The sequence below is a fragment of the Lynx rufus genome, unplaced genomic scaffold (genome assembly GCF_022079265.1).
Source record: "Lynx rufus isolate CCGP_SWC_20201006 ecotype Redwood Valley unplaced genomic scaffold, mLynRuf1.p SCAF_36, whole genome shotgun sequence".
NCBI classification, from domain to species: Eukaryota; Metazoa; Chordata; class Mammalia; order Carnivora; family Felidae; genus Lynx; species Lynx rufus.
In genome coordinates, this window is record NW_025814852.1 from 632,035 (window position 1) to 640,751 (window position 8,717).

The 8,717-nt window shown below is 56.6% G+C and overlaps 1 long non-coding RNA gene across 1 annotated transcript; it reads right to left on the reverse strand.

Annotated features, from left to right (window-relative positions):
• Window positions 1-4,579: 4,579 nt before the first annotated feature.
• LOC124522351 (uncharacterized) lies at window positions 4,580-6,493 on the reverse strand. Its single transcript, XR_006964761.1, has 2 exons — window positions 6,389-6,493; window positions 4,580-4,675 (listed from the first exon to the last, which is right to left on the reverse strand). It is a non-coding gene; the product is annotated as an uncharacterized LOC124522351 (long non-coding RNA).
• Window positions 6,494-8,717: the final 2,224 nt, after the last annotated feature.

Sequence of the window (8,717 nt, forward strand, 5' to 3'; positions counted from 1 at the left end):
CCCTTGAGGGTTTCCTGAGCTCGTTTTTCTGTTGATTGAATCGGCCTTTACCTTCCCCTCAGCCAAGAGACCAGGGCACCCGCAGAGGTGAGTGGAATACTTGTTGCCAGTGAGCTCCCAGGGGAGGCGGTGTCCACTGGGCTGGCGAGCACGCGGGGCTGCGGACGCCAGCTGGGGCTGCCAGGCCTCGAAAGGGAGAGCTGCTACAAGAGCTCGGGCTTCGGTTGGGGTGTCTGGACCGTGAAGCCAGGCCCTGGGCGCTCCCTGGGCGGCATGAGGGACTGTATCTCCATTCCCCACGGCAGAGGGAGGAAGCTGGCTTAGAACTAGCAAGTGATGCTTGTTCCTGGCCTAGGCTGCTGGGGAGGGGTCTGCTTCCCAGTGAGCCGCTGTCCCTGCAATCCCCTTAAGGCCCCACAGCGGAGAGGCCCACCGGCCGGTGGAGCGTGGGCACCGGGGCACTTCCCGGGCACCCGCCGGCGGCTGTCTGCGGCTCCCTTAAGTCCTCCCTTGGAGAGACACCTTTGAGAAAGGCTTCGCGCTGCTCACAGGAACGGTTGTCTCTCCAGCAAGGACAAAAAAGGAGGCCAGGCCCTGCTCAGCACCACAGCTGTGGGGGAGGCCTGCTGGGGTTCGGCTGCCTCTTTCCCTAGGTGCCCGCCGCCCCACTGCCTGGACCCTGGCTGTTGGTGAGGGCTCTCATGGGCATTCCATGGCCCTTTCGCTGGGCAGAGCCCTAGGAAGCAGACCCCGAGCTGCAGTTCTCCTTCTGCTGTCCGAGGTCAGAGCTGTGAACAAACCAGCAAACGGAGCAGTGCCGGCTCGTTCTCCAGGACCTCTGTGCTCAGGAACTGGCAGTAACTGCCGTGGGTGGGCCAATGGTGTCACCTGGGAGTCCCCCTCCGCCCCCAGCGGGCCTTCAGGGGTGGAAGCATCCTCTCAAGTGTCTTTGTGGCCAGGGTGGGAAAGAAGTCAGAGCTGACCTCTCCGCCTGGCCTCCAGGATTCTGCAGGTATGCACGTGGAGACCAGCGAGGGGCCCAGCCAGGACCACCCAGGACACCCAAGGTGGAGGAGTCCGGGGGCAGGGCCTGCCCCACTCTCCCAGCCAGGAGTGATGGCGGCTCCAGTCCAACTGTCTGTCTCCCTGACCTGCCCCCGGCCAGACACAGGAAGTGTTTACTGTTGGAATGGATGCCAGAGACAGACCAGGAAATGCAGGAAAATGGTCAGCCAGAAAGAGTGAAGTCTAAAGTCAACAGGCGTGGGAGCCAGGACAGAGCCCGCCAGAGGAGGGAGGGCAGGATCTGGAGGCCAGACCAAGGGCCAAGGGCCAGGGAGGGGGGTTAGGAGAAGGGGCTGCCCTCGGTGTCCCCCAAACGTCTCCCAGCTCAGCGGAGGGTGGCACAGGACGGGTATGGCACAGGGGCCCGGCAGCTGGCTTGGCCAAGTGCCTCCCAGCGCCTCACAGGAGCCTGCCTAGAAGAGGCGGGTGTCCGCCTGGAAGCTGTTGGAAGAGCGGGGGTGCCAGGCACAGGGGGCAGCTGGGAACAAAGCCTGAGGCCGGGGTGTGAGGGCGTGGAGGCCAGGGGGCCCTGGGAGGTCTGGGAACCTCCCAGACAGTTCCTCCCGAGGCCTCCTCCTGGGGCTGGGGTCTCTGGAGGCCGCCCTGCCCCCTCTCCCCCTGCACGCTCCGCCTCTGGGGCCTGGGCTCCCCGCCCCCCTTCAACACTCCCTCCCCTCCGTCGGGCTCATTCTTCTGCTTGGCTGTATGTCGGCCGTCCCTCTGCGCGTCTGTCTGTCTTTCTTCTCTTGCCCCCTCCGAAGCTGTGGCCCCCATTCATTCTCAAGGCCTCTGCCCTTTCCTCCGAGCGGGTCCCCGCTCGGCGAGCAGCTGCTATGCTAATGAGGGCGGAGGGAGGTGGGGGACCGGCGGGCAAGGGGAGGCTGGGGGGCCCGGGAGGTGGGGGCGGGGGGGGCAGCAGAAGCTCAAGAGAGAGGCGCCAGTGGGGGAGTCCCGCTGGATGGCGCAGCTGGGGGGCGGGCTGGGGGGGGGGACGGGCTTGGGTGGGGGAAACCAGAGTGAGGAGACTGGGGGCTCGGCAGAGAGGGGGGGAGGGAATGCGATGGACGGTGGGGGCCCTGGCTGGGGGAGGGGGTGGGCACTCACAAAGGCCGGAGTAGGGTGGGGGCACGGGGGCTGCCCCGCCACCCCCAACTCAAAGCCCACCCTGGGCACCCACTCTCCAGGCGCGGGATGTGCGGGGTAGAGACCAGCTGTCATCTCTTTTCTGGGGTCACGGCCTAGGACCGTTCGGAGGTCGTTCCCCCCCCCACCCCTACCCAGCGCCTGGCACCGCGTCCCGAAGACACTGCTGCGCACGGGGGGGACTGCAGTGCGCTTCCCACTGGAAGGGATCTGGCACCCCCCCCACCCCATGAATGGATGGTTGGACACAGAGAGGGGTACGGGGTAGCCCCCCACAGGCGGTGCGTGAGGATCCCGGGTCTCGTTGAGACTGGGGAAGGGGCGGAGAGGGAGACGGGGACCCTGACCACCGTCCACCCTGAGTTCGAGAGGCTACGAGGGGTGGGAGGACCCCGCGAGCCTGGCTCTTGGCGCCCGATGCGCCCCTGCCGGTTCTCGACCGCGTCCCCCGCCTCGGGCGAGAACCCGCGAGTGGGGACGGCGGGCAGCGTCCCCGGTAACTCTCGCGTGGCGCGTCCCGCGCGGTAGCTGTCCCAGGGCGGGCTCGGCACCAGCGGGGGCGCCGGCCCAGGGCCGCGCGACGCGGGCTGTGCTGCCGCCCTGAGGCCGCGGCGGGCACTACGCCCACGAGCCTGGGGGGTCCCAGCGTCCGAGGGAGACACGAAGCCCGCCGGCCTTTCGCCGCGCGCACGCACGCCTTCCCCGCCTGCTGAGAACACCCTGGAGCCCACCCCGGGTCTGAGGATGGGTCAGGTGCGTTGACCCCATAGCGGCTGCTGGCTGCTGCAGTCCGGGAAGGACACAGGGCCTGGGGAAGGGAGCCCGTTGCGGTCCTCATCAAGCGCTTGCCAGTGGTGTCCCGTCCTCCCACTTGGCCGAATAGGGAAGACAGGACGTTCCAGGGCGCTGGGGCCACAAAGAAAGGATGGTCCACAGGACCCAGTATCTGTGGAAGCCCTGTGGCTACCACATGTCACACTTCAGGACCCGCAGGCCACATCTCTCAGAACCAACAGGACCAGGCATGGAGCTGGGTGAGGCGGGGTACCAGATCACCGCACGGAGCCTGCAGCCTCAGCAGAGGGGGCTGGGAAGTGGGCAAGGCTCTGGTGGTCGGGTAGAGGCTGGCGTTGGCAGTTGCAGACTCTTCCTGCTGTCTCCCCTCCCCACCCCACTCCAAAGGAAGCGGTTAAGCTGAGCACGTGCAAGGAAAGAAATTCTCTGCTCAAACTCTCGCCCGCTCAGCGCTGGAGCCTGGAGACCAGGTTTACACCTGGTGCGGGCTCCCCCAGTGCATACAACCCACCTCTGCAGGTCTGTGGGCCTCCTCACTGGTACCCCGTGGACAAGAACCCCTAAGGGAACCAAGCCCAAAACGTCCCATAAGCTTTCCAAGAAGATACGACAAAATTCAAAACAGCAGTGGTGTAAACAATACGATGCATTTCTCAAAGGAGAAGTCAGGGTAGGTGGTCCCCGGCCGGTCTGCGCTGTTAGAGGCCAGGCTCCCCGGATATTGTTCTGCTGTGCGGCGTATCGTTCACGTGACTCAAATGGCGGCCCAGCAAGTCTACATTCCAGCCGACACACTGGAAGAACTGGAATTCGGATCCTCTCTTCAGACACGCTTCCTACGAGTTGCTCCGGCCACGTCTGCTCACGTCTCATTGGCTAAACCTAGTCACATGACCAGTCTCGCTGCAAAGGAGACTGGGAAATGTAGTTTCTATTCAGCGCTGTCGCCCAGGTTAAGATGGGGTCTTAGAGGAAGAAAGGCTGCTAATTTGGAGGAGGGGAGGGGAGGTAGCAGTCCGTGCCTGCCTTGGAGACGTCGGCACCCAAGTTGTCTGGCAGGATTGTCTGTGCTTTCTGCCCTGCCGTGTTCTAACCGTCTGCAAACACACTCAACAGTTTAGGTTTGGAAGTCTGTGCTTTCGAACCGTCCTAAGAATTAAAATACCCACCAATGGACCGAGCAGAAAGAACAGAGGGGCACTCCTGAGCGCGGGAGAAACCAGCCTCGTGCTGCGCTGGGACTTCCGCCCCCGGGGAGAAAGAGGACAGGCGCGAGGCTGGCCTCCTGCCGCAGTGCGTGCGCGGATCTGGGCCTGTTTTCCGCGGCAAGCAGCACGCGCCGGAGCAGGTGGGCGATCCGAGGCCGTGCAGCCATCAGGAAATTAAACTACTTTCTGCTCTCAAGGCTCAGGAAGGGCCCCGGGAAGCCTCTGCTCCCCGCAGCCCAGAGCGAACAGAAATGTATGTAGATGTAACTTAGCCCTTTGCCCCCGCCCCGCATGCCCTTCTTCCGGGTTCTCTTCGCCTCAACCCCCCTCCCCCTTATCTTGGAGGAAAGTAATAAGTAACCCAGCACTTTGAATTCTCAAGGCCATGTTGTTAATAAAATACTCCTTCTCAAGGCTTCCTCTGATGTCTTTGGGTGGTTGGCTTCTTTTCATTTTATTTGAAGCTGAAAGAAAATCGTTAGGTTTATCATTTATATTCCTAAAAATCAACTTTATTGTGGTATAATTTACACACAATAAAATACAGCCATTTACAGTGTGGTAAGTGCTGATCAACGTTCATCACCACATAACTAATACCATAATCAAAATATACAGTATTTCCATCACCCCCAAAAAGTTTTGCCATGCCCCCCACCCCGTGTCAATTCCTCCCCAGCTCTAGCTCCAGATTCGTGCCGACCTGATTTCTCTCACCACGGATTAGTTGTGCCCGTTCTAGAATCGTATAGAAAAGGATTCGTGCAGGATGTACTTTTTTGGTGTTGCTTCTGACATTCGGCATAATGCTTTTGAAACTCAGCATGTTTCAATAATGGGTGTCGGTCTTTTTTTTCTCTGTGTGTGTGTGTGTGTGTGTGTGTGTTTCCACTAGAAAACTCTGGCTGGTAACACACCAAACACAGGATAGCTCTCAACGGTAATTTTTCGTCGACAGAATGACTGTCCTCAATAAAAGGTGCTGGCATCACAAGGACACCGCAGAAAACCCTGAGGAGGGTGGGCACAGGCCCACCCCGCACCCCCCCCCCCCCCGCCCCGCCGCCGCCCCGGGCCCAGCATTGCCAGTGTCCGTCACAGTTTGTCTCCTCCTCCCGGACACGGAGCCCTAAGAACTGAAAATCCAACCCCAGAGGGTCCACAGAGCCAGCCTTACCCAGGACAATGTGCGTCTCAACGCACCGAAGAGTGTGGGCTTGAGACCCAGGGCTCTTCCTTTGCCAGAGATAAGAGTAAGCTGTGTACCCACTTCACAGGGCCCGATATGTGAACTGCCAGTCATGGGGTACAGTCGGTATACAAAAATCAATTGTGTTTCTGTATCCTATCCATTAACGTTTAGAAAATGAAACTTTAAAAATATCGTTACGGGGTGGGGGGGGGCGCCTGGGTGGCTCAGTCAGTTGAGCGTCCTCCTTCGGCTCAGGTCATGATCTCACGGTCCGTGGGTTCGAGCCCCGCGTGGGGCTCCGTGCTGACAGCTCGGAGCCCGGAGCCTGCCTCGGATTCTGTGTCTCCCTCTCTCTGCCCCTCCCCCACTTGCACTCTCTCTCTCTCTCAAACATAAATAAACATCAACAAAAATAAAAATTAAAACAAATACTATCAGGAAAATAAAAATGTAATCCACACGTTGGGAACAAACCCTACGGCGTACACACCCAGGAAACAGCTCCCACCCGGATCGTATACAGAACTTCTGCCGCTTACAAACCAGGCAAGCCCCCAAGGTTGAAAACGGGCAAAGCCAGACCAGGGCTCCGCCTTGCAGTTAGCAGGGAAACGTGAACTGAAACAGCAAGACGCACTACGTGCAGCTGGATTGGCTGAAAGTGAAAGCCTGACAACACCCAGTGTTGGCGAGGGTGTGGGCCGACTGGACGCTGTCTACACTGCCTGTGTAATGGTGTAAAAAAGGCACAGCCGCCGTGAACACCAGCCCGGCAGCTCCTCACAGAGGTAAATACGTGCCTACCCTGTGACCCAAAAGAAAGAAAAACACGTGGACGCAAATACCTACAAGAATATCCAAAGAAGCTACACTCTTCGGCCAAACACCGCAAACCATCCAAACGTCCATCAACCAGTTTTTAAACGGTAGGATACTCACGTGACGGGACGCTACTCCACAGTAAGAACGAACACACCACTGGTACCTGCAACAGTGTAGACGGACTCCAAAACCAGTAGCTCAGGGGCGCCTGGGTGGCTCACTTGGGGAAGCGGTTAAGCCTCTTGATCTCGCTCAGGTCTTGATTTCAGGGTTGTGAGTTCAAGAGCCGAGTTGGTCTCCATGCTGGGTGCGGAACTTACCTTAAAACAACAACAACAGGGGTGCCTGGGTGGCTCAGCCGGTTAAGCGGCCGACTTTAGCTCAGGTCATGATCTCGTGGTCCGTGAGTTCGAGCCCCACGTCGGGCTCTGTGCTGACAGCTCAGAGCTTGGAACCTGTTTCAGATTCTGTGTCTCCCTCTCTCTCTGACCCTCCCCGGTTCATGCTCTCTCTGTCTCAAAAATAAATAAACATTAAAAAAAATTTTTTTTTAAATAATAAAAAATAAAAACAACAACAACAAAAAGTAGCTCAACACAGGAAGCCGGACATAAAGAGCAAACTTTATAAAATTCCATTTCTGCGAAGTTCCGTAATGGTTAATACTGACCTATGGTGGAAAGTGGCTTCTCCGGAGTGGGACAGACTCAAGGAACTTTCAGAGAATGTTCTCTATCTTGACAAGGGTGTGGGTCCCACAGACGTACAAGCCTGTCACAGCTCCTAGACCTGCAGGCACACTGGAGACCTGACGGCTGGCTATATGCTAATTATACCTCAGTTTCAATAAAAACAACGAAAGATGTGCAGCCATATAATACAGTGCTGTTACTCCGTAAGAGTCTTGAAACAATATTTAAACCTATGAGAAAATAACGGTCATCACATGTTTAAGTAACAATACCAAGTCATGATACGCACTCATGAGTATATGTCTGTTTTTACACTAGAAAATATACACCAAAATCTTTTTTTTTTATTTTTTTTTTTTAAATTTTTTTTTCAACGTTTTTTATTTTTTATTTTTGGGACAGAGAGAGACAGAGCATGAACGGGGGAGGGGCAGAGAGAGAGGGAGACACAGAATCGGAAACAGGCTCCAGGCTCCGAGCCATCAGCCCAGAGCCCGACGCGGGGCTCGAACTCACAGACCGCGAGATCGTGACCTGGCTGAAGTCGGACGTTTAACCGACTGCGCCACCCAGGCGCCCCGACCAAAAATCTTTTAACTATCATAGTATCACATCATATAAATGACTCGGAAAGAAATCTAAGAAAAATGTGTAATCTCTCGACGTGCAAAACTATAAATCATTGCTGAGAGGTATTTTAAACGCTAAGCTCCTACTGAGGAAGACATACGTATTCAGCGGGATTCGAATCAAAACCTCCCCGGTGCAGGGGCGCCTGGGGACTCAGTCGGCTAAGCATCCGACTCTTGATTTTGGCTCAGGTCACGACCTCCTTGTTCTCGAGTTCGAGCCCCACATCGAACTCTGCGCTGACAGCGCAGAGCCTGCTTGGGATTCTGTCTTCCTCTCTCTCTCTGCCCCTCCCCTGCTTGCTCTCTCTCTCTCAAAAATAAATAAACATTTAAAAAAAAAAAAAAACTCCACAGTTTGGGGAAGGATTTGTCAGCCTGACTCTAAAATTGTTTTGAAAATGCGAAGGGTCAGGACAACGTGGACCACGCTCTCCGGACACAAGACTCAGTGCAGAGCCTCACCAGCTCAGCCGTGCAGGCTGGCACAGAACGCACACGCAGAGCAGGGCAGTTGAACGGGGTCTGGAAAGAGGGTCACATACACGCGAGACCTGACTACGGATGACAGCTGCCCTGGCTCAGTACTTGAAGAAAACAGAAACATTAAAATTTGACCCCAAGTTGTGCCACACACACAAATCAATCCCGGGGGGGGTGGGGGTCGAGTAGACCTGACTGGAGGTACCGAGGGGCAAGACTCCACCAGATTAATTTGGAGCTGACATAGTTCAACCCATAACAGTACCCTAGTTGTTGTGGAGTCACCTGTGCCCAGAGATGTGGGAGATACGTGCAAAAATATTTAAGGCAACATTACTCACGATAGCAAAAATAGTGAAATAATAAAAACGGATCAAATATCCATCCACAGAACGCGGTCGATTCCTAGAACAAAGTGTTTGCAGTAAGGACAATGGAGACTAGAGTGCAAGCTGCACCAGGGGTGGGTCTCACAAACACAATTCTGAATAAAGAAGCCAGACACAAAACAAAACGTGTGGTTCCACTTATATAAAGTTCAATCAGGGGCGCCTGGGTGGCGCAGTCGGTTAAGCGTCCGACTTCAGCCAGGTCACAATCTCGCGGTCCGTGAGTTCGAGCCCCGCGTCGGGCTCTGGGCTGATGGCTCGGAGCCTGGAGCCTGTTTCCGATTCTGTGTCTCCCTCTC